The 13,268-nt window shown below is 46.4% G+C and overlaps 1 protein-coding gene across 1 annotated transcript in view; it reads right to left on the bottom strand.

Annotated features, from left to right (window-relative positions):
• Positions 1-13,268, bottom strand: part of LOC111176411 (actin related protein 3B) — a 289,879-nt gene continuing 276,611 nt past the window's right edge. The window contains exon 16 of the transcript XR_016394224.1: positions 1-13,268. This exon is cut by the window's right edge and continues 46,646 nt beyond it. The gene's annotated coding sequence lies outside the window, so the exon portion shown is untranslated.

Raw genomic sequence — 13,268 nt, forward strand, 5'->3', positions numbered from 1 at the left:
TTTTGGAAGAGTTTGTAAAGAACTGACATTAATTTCATAACATTTTGTAGAATTTGGGGACTGTACGTTTTTGGGTGGGAAGCTTTTAATTACTAATTTAATCTGTTTATTTGTTACAGGAGAGTTTGTAAAGAACTGACATTAATTTCATAATGTTTTGTAGAATTTGGGGACTGTACGTTTTTGGGTGGGAAACTTTTAATTACTAATTTAATCTTTTATTTGTTACAGGAGAGTTTGTAAAGAACTGACATTAATTTCATAATGTTTTGTAGAATTTGGGGACTGTACGTTTTTGGGTGGGAAGCTTTTAATTACTAATTTAATCTTTTATTTGTTGCAGGAGAGTTTGTAAAGAACTGACATTAATTTCATAACGTTTTGTAGAATTTGGGGACTGTACGTTTTTGGGTGGGAAGCTTTTAATTACTAATTTAATCTTTTATTTGTTGCAGGTCTTTTCAGATTTTAAAATTCTTCCAAGTCGGTTTTGGCAGTTTGTGTCTTTCTAGAATTTTTTTCCATTTCATCTAAGTTATCTAATTTACTGACATGCAATTTTCTTCCCCTATTATTCTTTTCCTTTCTCTAAGGTCTGTAGCGATGTCCCCTCTTCATTCCTGATTTTACTAGTTTGAATCGTCTCTCTTTTTTTCTCAGTTAATCTAGCTAAAGATTTGTCAGTTTTGGGGCTTCCCTGGTGGCGCAGTGGTTGAGAGTCTGCCTGCCGATGCAGGGGACACGGGTTCGTGTCCCGGTCCGGGAAGATCCCACATGCCGCGGAGCGGCTGGGCCCGTGAGCCATGGCCGCTGAGCCTACGCGTCCGGAGCCTGTGCTCCGCAACGGGAGAGGCCACAACAGTGAGAGGCCCGCGTAACGCAAAAAAAAAAAAAAAAAAAAAAAAGATTTGTCAGTTTTGTTGATCTTTTCAAAATACCAGCTTTGCTACTGTTGATTTTCTGTTTTTCTCTCTCTATTTCATTAATCTTCACTCTGTTATTATTTCCTTCCTTTTGCTTACTTGGGCTTAGTTTGCTCTCCTTCTCTACATGTCTTAAGTTGGAAACTGAGGTTATTAACGTGAGATCTTTCTTTTTCAATATAAAAATTTACAACTATAACTTTCTAAGGACTACCTTAGTACCTTGTTTGGAAATGTTGTGCCTCGTTTTCATTCATCCCAAAGTATTTTCTAATTTCCTTGGTGTGTCTTCTTTGACTCATTGATTACTTAGGACTGTGTTTTATCATTTCTGTAATATATATATTATAGAATATATATATTATATATGAATTTCCCGAATTTCCTTCTGTTACTGATTTCTATGAGTCAGCCCAGGACTGCAGTAGAGCTGACCCTTGAACAGTGTGAGTCCGCTTATATGTGGATACTTTTCAACAGTAAATACTACAGTGCTACACGGTCCGTGGTTGGTTGAATCCACAGATGCAGAGGGACTGTGGATACAGAGGGGCAGCTATAAGTTATACTCGGATTAACCCTCCACATTGTCCAAGGGCCAACTGTCATTTTATCTCTGGTTCTAGATGTGCCCTCTGGCAAGCAGACTTGGAGAAATACTGCAGAGGACTCACATAATAAATCCAGTCTTATCATCCATAGGCACGAGTACCCTTTGCTCACCATTCTCCTAAACAACCCTTGCGTAATCTAAAACCTGGAAAATTGATTTTTCTTAAGAGGCGTCTGAGAAAGACGGCCCTCAAAACCTGATGGACACAATCTTATACTGTTAAGTAGCACGGCAGAAAAATCTCAAGGGTTCAGTCCTTGAATACACACTTGCCTTTCCCCAGACAAGACATTTTCTTTCTTTTTTTTTTTTTTTGGTACAACTCTCATATCACTCTTGTTTTTCTCTGCAGACATTGAAGAGTGGAGGTGTCCATGAGCACTGACTCACAGACTTACATTATTGTTTCAACGTGTGCATCACTGGGCATCCCCAGGGACCCAGCGTGTTGTGTACAGTGTATCGAAAGGGCACTGTGGCACCTCTGTTTGAAACTGTTTATTCGCATCTCATTTTGAAGAGACTGATGTAATAAATATTTGAACTTTTAAAGAAGTTGTTTGTGAACCTTCCTTTGCACTGAAATAGGAAAATAATGCTTGGGAGTTCCCACCGATGCACAGGCTGGCTTCCGGGACTAGCATGTGATATGCGGTTACAGGTACTCTGTATTTCATAGCTAAGTGTATATAAAATACAGAGCGATATTATGCTACCTTCTGTTGTATACTAAGAAATCAGCTGCGTCTTTGTGGTCCCATCTAGGCAAATTTCATTTTTTGGTTCTCAGCCCCAGCTCATTCAGACAGCAACAAACTAGTTTTTCGTTTGGTTTTGTTTGGGAGTGGTGGCTTCTGACTATGGAGTTGTGTTGTTTCCAGAGGATTTTTCTAGCAGGATTTCAAGACAGTGCTCCCATTTGTTGTGGATTTTCCTGTACCTAAATGGTGCTTGGTCTGAGCTGGGTGACTCTTACAAAATGATTTTCTACTAGTGATCCATTGTAATAGTTCTTAATTTATGTTATAATCATTTTCATAATAATGAAGTAACTTAGTTAGCCAACTGTAAAATACCCAGGTAATTAAATAACACTTTATTGCTTCCAATCTCTTCCTGTCAGGACAAGGGTGGCAGTAATCTTAAAATGCAAGCAGTTCTAGGAATATTTGTAAGCCTAATATGCCACTGTTTCTGCCTGTCTACATTCCTAGTTGCTTTGCCCTTAAAAAATGTGAAAAAGCCCACAATCACTGGATTTTATTTAAACCAGGTGATCTTAGAGAGCTAGAATGCACAGTTAGCACAGTTTCCCGTGCCAAAGGAACAGCATTTTGACAAGATTGCTCACATCTGCAGGTCAGGCAGAAAATACAAGTGGAAGGTTATGGCCCGAATTGGCACCCTGTGCGTGAATGTCTGGTCTGTCGACCTGCCCGACTGAGGCCCTGGTGCTGTGATACTGCCGCCGGTGCTTAGCAGAAGGAACGCCATTCACAGAGGGGACGTGGCCGCAGGCTGTGGCCTTCAGAGGCTGACACGGGAACTGTCAAATGTAAGCAATCAACAGAGTATACCTATTACAGTCTTAGACAGACAGTTTCTAAGAGCAAAACACTGGGTCATGACTCTGGTCTAAACTGATCTCTTAAAACTGATGATGTTGGAATAACGGGATGTAGCATCTGTAATGAAGTCCGTTGCATTAGATTCCAGAAAAGTAGTGAACTGAAGCCAGCTGCCGTGGGACAGGTTCCTCTCCATCTCATTTAGGCTCTTCACTGGAGCCAGCAAACCAGGCTTGCACCAGCTAGGGAGAAATCCCAGCCCAGGAGCATCTTTAGTGCTCACTTGCTTAGTTTTACTTAGACTTACCTGTTATTAGAAATACTCTTTTCCAGCCGTACTGACGGACGTGTAGGCAGACAGGCAGTTTTGCACAGGTATAATCTACCCTGGTCCTTTCAGCACCGGCTAAGAATTTACAAAACAGTGCTGTGTACGAGCAGAGAGAAAACATATTTCTTTCAGTGGTTACACCATTTTCAGGCTAATGAGGCTTCCAGCACGGATATTAAAGTTTTCCCAAAGTGTAAAAGCGAATCAGAGAATTCTGCACTCGCTATTAGAACCCCCCTCCGGCGACAGTCTTCTCTATAGGCAGATGAAGCTTTGTTTCGTTTCTTGATGGGTTAGCTGATTGCAGGTTATAAGAACAATTCTTTGATGTTCCACTGTTCTCAAGGGGGTGTATACACTGCAAGTGGCTCACTGAGTTGAGACCAGCACAGAATGGGCTTTTGAAGATCTTGTGGGCGGACACACTTCTCCTTCTTGAGAACCGTAGATTTGCTTGAGCACTGAGTGCCTGGTGGCCTTGGTGCCTGAGCTGCCCTTGGGTGGACTCTTGGTGGTCCTGCTTTTACTGCCATGGTCTTTGGGGGTTTCAGTTCCAGTTCCTTCCTCCAGACCTGGAGGATCAAAGCCACGCACTCTCAGTTCCATCTGTCCATATCTCTGGTTCCAAGCTGCTTTATGTGCAGACGGTGGGCCAGGTGCTTGCTGAGCCGGTAGCTTCTCCAGGCCCACTGAACGAGCGCTGCCGCCTTGTTCTTTCTGCGAAACAGCTCTTTCCTGCTTCTTTCTCTCTGGATTATCTGCAGCCGCAGTTCTACGGGGAGAAGGTCAGTATCCACACTGTGCCCAGAGAGGGGACCAGGTGCTGGATCAGTCTCCTTAGACAGCTGAGTGTCCTCAGACAGGGCGGATGGACCCAGCTTCCAGACTCCTGACCTCAGCACCTCTGTGCTCGGTGGCAAATCTGAGTAGGTCCCTGCTGCGAGCTCGTCCTGTGTCACTGTGTTCCTTGGCGTCTGGTGGTGGAAAGGCCCAGCATGGACGGCCTCCCCCTTGGCCCTGCCAGGCCGGCTGCGCCAGCGGGGGAGCGCCTCCCTCCTCTAAGCTCCTGGCCTCGGGTGCTGCATCCTGCCGCCCGCTGGGCTTCCAGTGGCTGTCCTGCTGTGGAAGGCTGGCAGCTGCCCAGCTGGGGTACTCTCCTTCCTCAGCAGATCCAGGCCCCCCGACACAGGAGGGCAGCTTCAAAGAGCCCTTCCGCTTGTCGCACTGCTGCTCACCAACCGGACGAGACATTTTCTATTCATGGAAAATCTGTCCTGTATGGAGACCTCAAGCTGAGAATGAGTTGGAATTCTCTAAAAGCAGGTATTCATCAGAAAAAAACAGCTTCCATCCAAAACTTTCAGATCAAGGGGACATCGGCACGAAGTAGCCAAGTTCAACCAGGATCCATTGAACGAGATGCAGATAATTTGAACCACACAATCTCGTGCTTTGATTTTAATGCTTTTGTTTTTCTTTTCTCTTGATTTGCTGTAAGGTTCTGAATCGTTAGGAGATGCTTTTTGTCTATTAACTATGGTTCTTGTAAGGTCCTTATCATTAATATATCATTTTGCATCCTTTGCTTCTCCTTGGTACGAACCCAATTTGGAAATAAAATTTATTAATAATTTAGTCAAAATATATAATCAAACAAACCATGTGGTTTGTACTCACTTTTCTTTCTGTGTCACCAGCTTCCTTCGCTACTACTTTCTTTTAATAAGTCAGTTGGGTTCTTTGGTAACTGGATTCAAACACTAAGCACTTTTGAGATTGCCAGCAACACAACAGGATGGCCAGCCCGGAATCTAAAATCCTCTATCATACGGTACATAGAAAAAGAGTTTCCTGTCTCCCCAGAATCAGCATTCAAGTGCCTGTCACAGGCAATGCCTTTGTGATTGAACTTTGGAAAAATGAAAGCCTGTAAAAGAGCGAGGGAACAGTTGCTGTCTATTTGGAAGATGGCTCATTTTCCCAGATCTTAGGTAAAGGGCGTTACTCAGATTCTACCCTGAGCTCCTTTGCTTCACTTCTATCTGATGACCTCTATTCTCAAAATCCATCACCTGGCAAGAACCACACTTGATGGGTGGCTTTAAAACTTTGCCATCCTATAACATGGTAACTTGGCCTCAGATATGTTTTGGCTGAAACATATCATCAGATTGTCCCTAATGAATGGTTTGGACTTGGAGCACAAAAGCCTATTGGCTATGACCTGTAATTTATATAAGAACCTCTTTTCTCTGTACACTGCTTCCTGTCTTCAGGATCATCCTCTCTCGAGAGGAATTCTGTGAAAATGAACACATGGTTTAGATATGGGCTGGCCTATCAAGGTGGAACACATCCTGCCTTATGGGGAGGATATTGTGCTTACACATCTGCAGATCTCTTGCATTTTTTTTTTTTTTGCGGTACGCGGGCCTCTCACCGCTGTGGCCTCTCCCGTTGCGGAGCACAGGCTCCGGACGCGCAGGCTCAGCGGCCATGGCTCACGGGCCCAGCCACTCCGCGGCACGTGGGATCCTCCCGGACCGGGGCACGAACCCACGTCCCCTGGATCGGCAGACGGACTCTCAACCACTGCGCCACCAGGGAAGCCCCATGAATCTTTTTTTAAAGTAATTGTCCCAGAAAATGTTCCCACCAGCAATGAGTATGACAAGTTCTTGGCCCAAATCCTTATCACCATTTAATAGTACCAACTTCCTTAATTTTGGCAATTTGATCAATAATGAAATGGAATATGTCTTCATATATTTATTGGCCATTTTTCCCCTTAACAGTAAAATGTCCATTCATGTCTTTTGCCAGATTTTTATCTTTTTCTTTTATAAAATGTTTCAGTATATTCTGATAATAATACTTTATGTGTGTTCCAAATATCTTCTCAGTTTGTGTGGGTTTTTTTTCCTTTTTATAATGCTTTTTCATGAATAGAAATCGTTAATGTTAAAATAATTAAATTTATCATTCCTTTAATTCATGGTGAGCATTTCTGGGTTTTGTTTCAAACAAACAAACAAACTTTACCCTAATCAAGGTCAAAAAGATATTTTGCACTTTTTCTTTTCAAAAATTTTAAACAGTGCCACATTAAATCCTTAGTCGATTTATATGTGATGGGTGGAGACAGGGACCAGACAGGAATCAGAACTCCACTGCACACTGGGCACCCACAGGGGAGCCTCAATACCGCCTCTTTCAGAGGTGAAGTGTGAATCAGACTTGTCTTAAAGCCACAAACAAACCTAAGGGGGGAACTCCTGACAAGAGCTGATGAGCTCCTGCCTGATCCTCCCAGGTGGGAGCTGTGTGACCACGCAGCTCTGCTTTGATCAAAGATGGCATGATTCAAGCCTGAAGGAACGTCACCACCCCCAAATCTTCTCCCCTCTGAGCTGCACCTGCAATTTGAAATCCTACAAAACAAACCTATCAAAGCATCACCAAATAAAGCTGTGTGTGTGACACTGCCCCCTTGTGGAAATATGGAGCAATGCAAGGTGAGCTGTTAAGGGCCGGCACTGTTTCCCAATGCGTCCTGAATGACACAGCAGGTCACAGCATGAGATGTCACCTTTCTGGGACAGACGGTGCAGAAATAGCACACCTCAGAGCAGGAGAGGAAGGAGGATGAATGTATCCCAGCCTCCTGGCTTCCTCCCGTCTTCTGTTTGCAATTGGTCAACAGCCACCTAGTGGGGAGTTAACTCCTCTGGCATATACCCTCCTTGTCTTATCCGGCCCCTTCTGAGCCACTCAAGATACAGAAGTGACAAGAGGAGGCATAAATGCTGGGCGCGCAGTTGGCTGGGGACAGTTGAGGGGAAGGTGACTGCTCAGCTCCCTGCAGCAGAAGCGTGTGGGTCCAAAGGGAATCTGCTGGCAGCTGAATGTAGAAAGTAGCTGTGTGTCCAGGAAGCAGACCAGAGAGTCTAAGAGGTCATGTTAAATGCATCAGGTACATTTACTTATGATGTGGTGTTGGGGGGTGGGTGGAAAGGCAAATTTCAAAAAGAAATTTATAAAATGATCATCGCAGCCTCGGTATGCATCTTTCTTTCCACGCTTTTTCCAGCACATGGAAACTGTTCACAGTGATATGCATGGGGAGTGAGGGATTTCACGTTGTAACATTTTTCATTAAAAAAAAGGAATGCCCCCTTTCCTAATTTTTTAAAAGTTGAATGTCTATGAAGTAAAAAGTGACTGTGATCTAGTTTTCAGGTGCTGGGTACTGAGTCCTATCAAATACAGGATATGCCTTGATTTTTGCCAAAGAAACACTTACCCATGACCTCCTAGAATGGTCAGCTCTGCAGCCGGAAATCAAAACGTGTGAGTCACTGCTCTCCAGCCTGCCGTAGGACAGCAGTCACTGCCCCCAATTATGCAATGTCCCTCCTCAAGAAATCCCATCTCCTTAAAATCAAAGATTCCACAAGCTCCCCTAAACTAGCACAATACTCCCTGGAATCCCTCATCTGCAGAAGGGCCCAGGTCTGGATGTTGGGCAGAACATCTCTAAATTAAAGCACACACAACTCGTCAAGAAAGGGCTAGTAATAATTTTACAGAAAGTCAAAATGACCAAGGGCAGGTCTTTGGTTTTTTCAGAAATACTGTTGGAAAACAGTACCTGGATCATAAAGAGATCTTGGGAGAGAATAAGGATGGACTCTCTGGGGGCAAACTATGGACCCCTGGGTCCCTGAAAGAGCAGAGGAAACCAGAGGCCTCATCATGGATTACATCGGTGGCCTTTGGCCAAGGTAATGTGGACTCAGTGTGTGTGTGTGTTGGGAGGGCTGGGACTACGAGAATGCCCTCTTTCAAGGTGACCACTTTATTTAAGCTAGGATTCAGGGCGCTTCCTCCGGTCTATGTGTCTCAGGGGCCAGACACCCTGGGCAGCCCCTTAGGCCTGGTCAGTGGGTGCTGGCGATAAGCCAGGGCACCCTGGGTCCTCTCCGCGCTTTCGTGCTCCCCTCCCCTCCAACAGTTCACATGTGAGGAAACTCAGCTTCCAAAGGCGATGTTTCTAACCCAAGGTTATCCAATTACCAAGTGGAGGGTGGGTGTTCAGACCCAATTCTGATTGCAGTGGGCAGTGGTGCCCCTACTGGCCAGTGACTGAGTCGGACCCAGGCAAGTGGGGTGGGTGCTCGGAGACTGGGGCAGACGTGCCATGGACCCAGAGAAAAGGAGGTGAGATTCAGCTAGGAAGAGTGGGGGAGGGGTACTGCTGATGGAGGACGGGGTGGCCCAGGGCTGGTAGGAGGCACCACGCAGGCACAGAAGACAGTGGGTTAGTTCAGACACAGCGTAATTTTTGTGCAGAGCAAGGTAAGACTGGGAAAGCTCTGGGTCAGAACTTGTCAGATGTTGAATGTCAGCTTGAGTTTTATATTTTGAAGCAGGTTTCAATGCACGTGTTAGTCACGGTTTCTATTTTCTTACAGTACGTTGTGTGGAAAACCCCCAAGAGCGTGGCTGTGTCGTCCGTATGCCTCTCAGCTGCCCTAACTTGGATCGCCTTTAACTTCCTCTGATTCCCTCTCAAGGCCCAGGATCCCCGATGGCTGATCTAATGCCCTCATCAACACAGAGGCTTAATTCAATGTCCTCAGCTTGCAGAGTCTGCATGGTGTTCTAAGACGGCCGCCCGAGTGCCAGCTCCGAGCCTGCCCAGAGTCTGGAGAAGTAGGAGGGGTCCCTGCGTTGTCCTCACTGTACCGAGAAGAAATCCGAACCCACCCTGTGTCACTGTCATGCATAACAGGGAAGAGAGGAAAGAAAACTGTTCTGATTGAGAGACGATTAGATCGGACGTTTTGGAGACAGTGCTGTGAGTGCATTTTCGGAGAGTTCTGTTTTGATGTTTTCAAAGCCTTCCTTGAAGCCGGTCAAGACACAGAGCTATTTTCATCCTGAATGTAAAGCAACAATGGGCCCTCACGCTCCGTGAATAGACAATTACTAGAAAGTGACCCAACGTTGTCCATCTGTCTGCGAGCGAGCGTCCTCTGCCCTGGGAAGGGCACATGTTCTCAGGCAGGAGAGGCACGTGGTTTGGGGACGTGGTTAGGATAACGAACAGGTAAGTCAGAGGAAACACCCATGGCGCTGGTGTCTGGTCTCTGCAAAGCCTGGATCTTCTACAAACCTGGGGGTATGTGTCCTCAACAGATGGCCCTGGAAGGAGACACATAAGACTTGCTCTGCCAACATCAGGAACTGGACCCAGAGACAAAAGCAGAAGGTTGCGGCCAGGTCGCAGCTCCTAGGCAGGACCAGGAAGAGAGGACCGGGGTAGCTAGCTCCGCCCAGCTGTCCAGCTGAGCCTGCAAGGTTTGGGCGTCCTCTTAGAAAGGATGCCCAAATAATTTATGGGAGGCACTTCTGAAAGCAAAAGGGGATGCTATGAATAATTACCCCAGAACCAAACCTGTCCAGGGCCAATCTGGACACGAGTCACCCTACTGCTAGACTGTGTCCCATCTCCTCCGCCCAGCAAGCACAGGCCACCACAGTCCGACTGCACACTCCTGTCCTCAGGCTGGTCACCTGCTGGTCCTGCTAACTAACCACAGCCTGCTCTCCTATCCTGCCAAACACACGCACATGCGTGTGCCCAGGTACACGTGCACACAGGCGCATGCACGCTCCCGCACACACGTGCACGCCCTCACTCGGCTGTGTGCAAGGCACGCCCTTCTGACCCCTCTGAGCCAACGCAAATCTCCCGCGTTCTTCGCAGTAGATCAAGTCCCTCCGGCCACCCGTCTTCATGGGCCTTCGACAGCAGAGTGCTGAGATTTCAACAAATGGTACAGAACTACGGATGCTTTGATCCTCAGCTTCCAAACCAAGAAACAGGGTGGGAGGAAAGACAGGCAGTGAGGGAGAAAAGCACGAGCTGGTCCACAGGCTGTCAAAACCGTTTTCATCCCCTGAGTGCCATTCCGACCCTCAAAGATGCTCCTTTCCTCCCAGCGACCAGTGGCTGGGTGAGAAGGTAGCCCACCAACTCCCACCCCTCCTCCACCCGGCAGGTCTCCCGTCCCACACGCATCCTGCCAGGATCCAGGCGATCGCAGGAGCCCCCTTTGCCAGTCCCCACCTGCCCTTGTTTTCCATTGACTGAGCTTCACGTCAGGAGCCATGTGGCCGCCGACCATCCTGCCCTCAGACCCTCTCTCGTCCTCTGTAAAACGGGCAGGATCCACCTGTTAGACCTGCCCCTCGAGGTTGTCAGGAGAACAAAACAAAAATACAGGTGATGAGAAAGCAGTGTACCTGCAGCATAGAGCCTTCCGTGCTGAGATGCTGACTGTCAGCCCGCCCGTCCTCTCTGCCTGGTCCTGGCTGCACCAGCCAGAGGCACCCAGGACACCAAAGGGCAGGGAGAGGTGTTCCTGGTCGCCTTGGGCGGGAGGACTTTGACGGCAGCCAGCCCAGACTTGGCAATTAGAGAGCGAGGCAGGGCTTTTAAGCCAGAGCAAACGTGGCGTTGCAAACAAACAAGGCGCGTCCTGAGAACTCCAAAATCTAACTTGCTTGGATTTCTCACTGTTGGCCTATAGGTGGCTTCCCTTTCCAGGACCTCTTCTCCCCAGTAACCAGAAATCCATTTTAAGTTCCTACAACCCTGCCTGCAGCTCTTGAAGGAAAAGCCTGGAACAGATGGCTGCGTCCCACAAACACCCAACGGGCTGTCGGCAGAGTCTGCCCGTGTGCAGTGTTAAGCACACTTGGAACGCGATGAAGAGGGTTGAGCAATATCTATCCCCTCTCAATTGCTTTCCATTTGCAAATTAGATCTAAAAGACTCGTAAGGGGCTGATCACTTCTGAGGGACGTAGAGTCCCTGTCACTAAACATCTTCCAAACTACCGAACATAATTAAGTTTTGTTCCGAGAGCAGCTCAGTTATCCACGTGGGATCCTTTATGACTCATCGTAAAGCCAGAAAGCTAAAAGTTTGGATTTTTGTTTCCGTAAAACTAGAAAGCTAAAAGTTTGGATTTTTGTTTCCCTAATCGTCTTGTCTCTATGGCAGTAGGTCAACATAATGGCATAATCTGTTTTGGGTTTTTTTTTAGGCCTGGGTACTGAAGAGGCTGATCTGTCTGCATTTTTAACGACGCCTGGATTCGTTCGAGGACAGGCCGTCTAATCTGCAATGAATGACCTGGTGGAAAGAGCTCCGAAAGAAGGATTGGGAGGCGAGCTTCCACTGTCCTGAAGGTGGGATCTTACTACTGTTGTGTCTTAGATGTAAGAGATGTTTTTCTTCCCTTGCTCATGCCGGGGGCCTGTCCTCACATCCGTTCTGCAGCACCCCTCCAAGATGCTCTCCGGTCCTGTGTCTGTACCACCGCCCAATCCCCGACTTCCCACCACCAAAGGCCCCAGTAGAGTCACCTGCTTCCTGTCTCTTCAGCCCTGCTTTCTGAATGTTAACGATGGGTGGGGTCAACGTGCCCACCTTATTCCTCCCAGATAACCTTTCGCACAAACTTAGATTTACGCTCTGCATTTACTGGCCCAAGCCCAGAGAGTGACTCAAGCATTAGAATCCCAGGCATTATACAAGCTGGGAGCAGAAGGGATGGAGGTGATCATCAGCATGGCATTTAGAGGAAGAAAGAAGAGCTTTTAATGAGGACATTGAGAGAAGAGAAACATGAAGGTAGGAAAAGAAAACTAAGGTACTAAGCCAGAAATGCAATGAGAAAACAGAGCATGCCCTCAGAGCCGGCTGCTAAATCCTCAGAGGATCTTCACAAAGGGGCTTAACAGCAAGGCCGGGGGGAAGAACAATTCACGGGGGCTCCCAGGCAGGGCTGTGACACCTCCCAAGGAACGGCAGTGAATGGAAACCTAGAGCTGCTGGCACGTTCTCCATGTAAATTCCACTCCTACTCAACATATCACGGGGAGGACAGGCCGGAGGCATGTGAGCTGTGGTGATGCGGGATGAGAGGGGAGCACAGGTGCCATCGAATGGGAACAGGGACAGGCACTCAGAGGACCCCAGGAGCACATCAAAGGCAATTTAAGGTACATTCGCCTACCAGCAACCAGCCCTGGACGTGTGGGTCTAAGAGACCGGAAGAGAAGCGACGTTTAAATACATTGCTCAGACGATCAGAATCCCATCATCACATCACAGAAGGTCAGAAACCATCTGAATTATGTGGTCCAAACTCCTTCTTTATTTAATAGATAGATGATAGATAGATAGATAGATAGATAGATAGAGGTAGATAGATAGATGATAAACAATGATACTTGGAAGGTAAGATGAGATTTTCCCAATGCCATCCACTAGAAAGATGCAGAGAGGAAGCAACCTAAGTGTCCATCAACAAATGAATGGATAAAGAAGATATGGTACATATATACGATGGAATATTACCCAGCCTTAAAAAAGAATGAAATAATGCCATTTACAGCAACACGGATGGACATAGAGATTATCATACTAAGTGAAGTAAGTCAGAGAAAGACACATATCATATGATATCACTTAGATGTGGAATCTGAAAAAAAATCCCGATACAAATGAACTTATTTACAAAAAAGAAATAGACTCACAGACTTTGAAAACAAACTTATGTTTACCAAAGGGGAAACATGAGGTGGGGCGGATAAATTAGGAGTCTGGGATTAACATATACACATTACTATATATAAAATAGATAATCAACAAGGACCTACTATATAGCACAGGGAACTCTACTTAATATTCTGTAATAACTTATAAGGGAAAGAATCTGAGAAGGAATGGATATATGTATAACTGATTCACTTTG

The sequence above is a fragment of the Delphinapterus leucas genome, chromosome 9 (assembly GCF_059928025.1).
Source record: "Delphinapterus leucas isolate spDelLeu-1000000601 "Yukka" chromosome 9, BTC_Dleu_Yukka2, whole genome shotgun sequence".
NCBI lineage: Eukaryota > Metazoa > Chordata > Mammalia > Artiodactyla > Monodontidae > Delphinapterus > Delphinapterus leucas.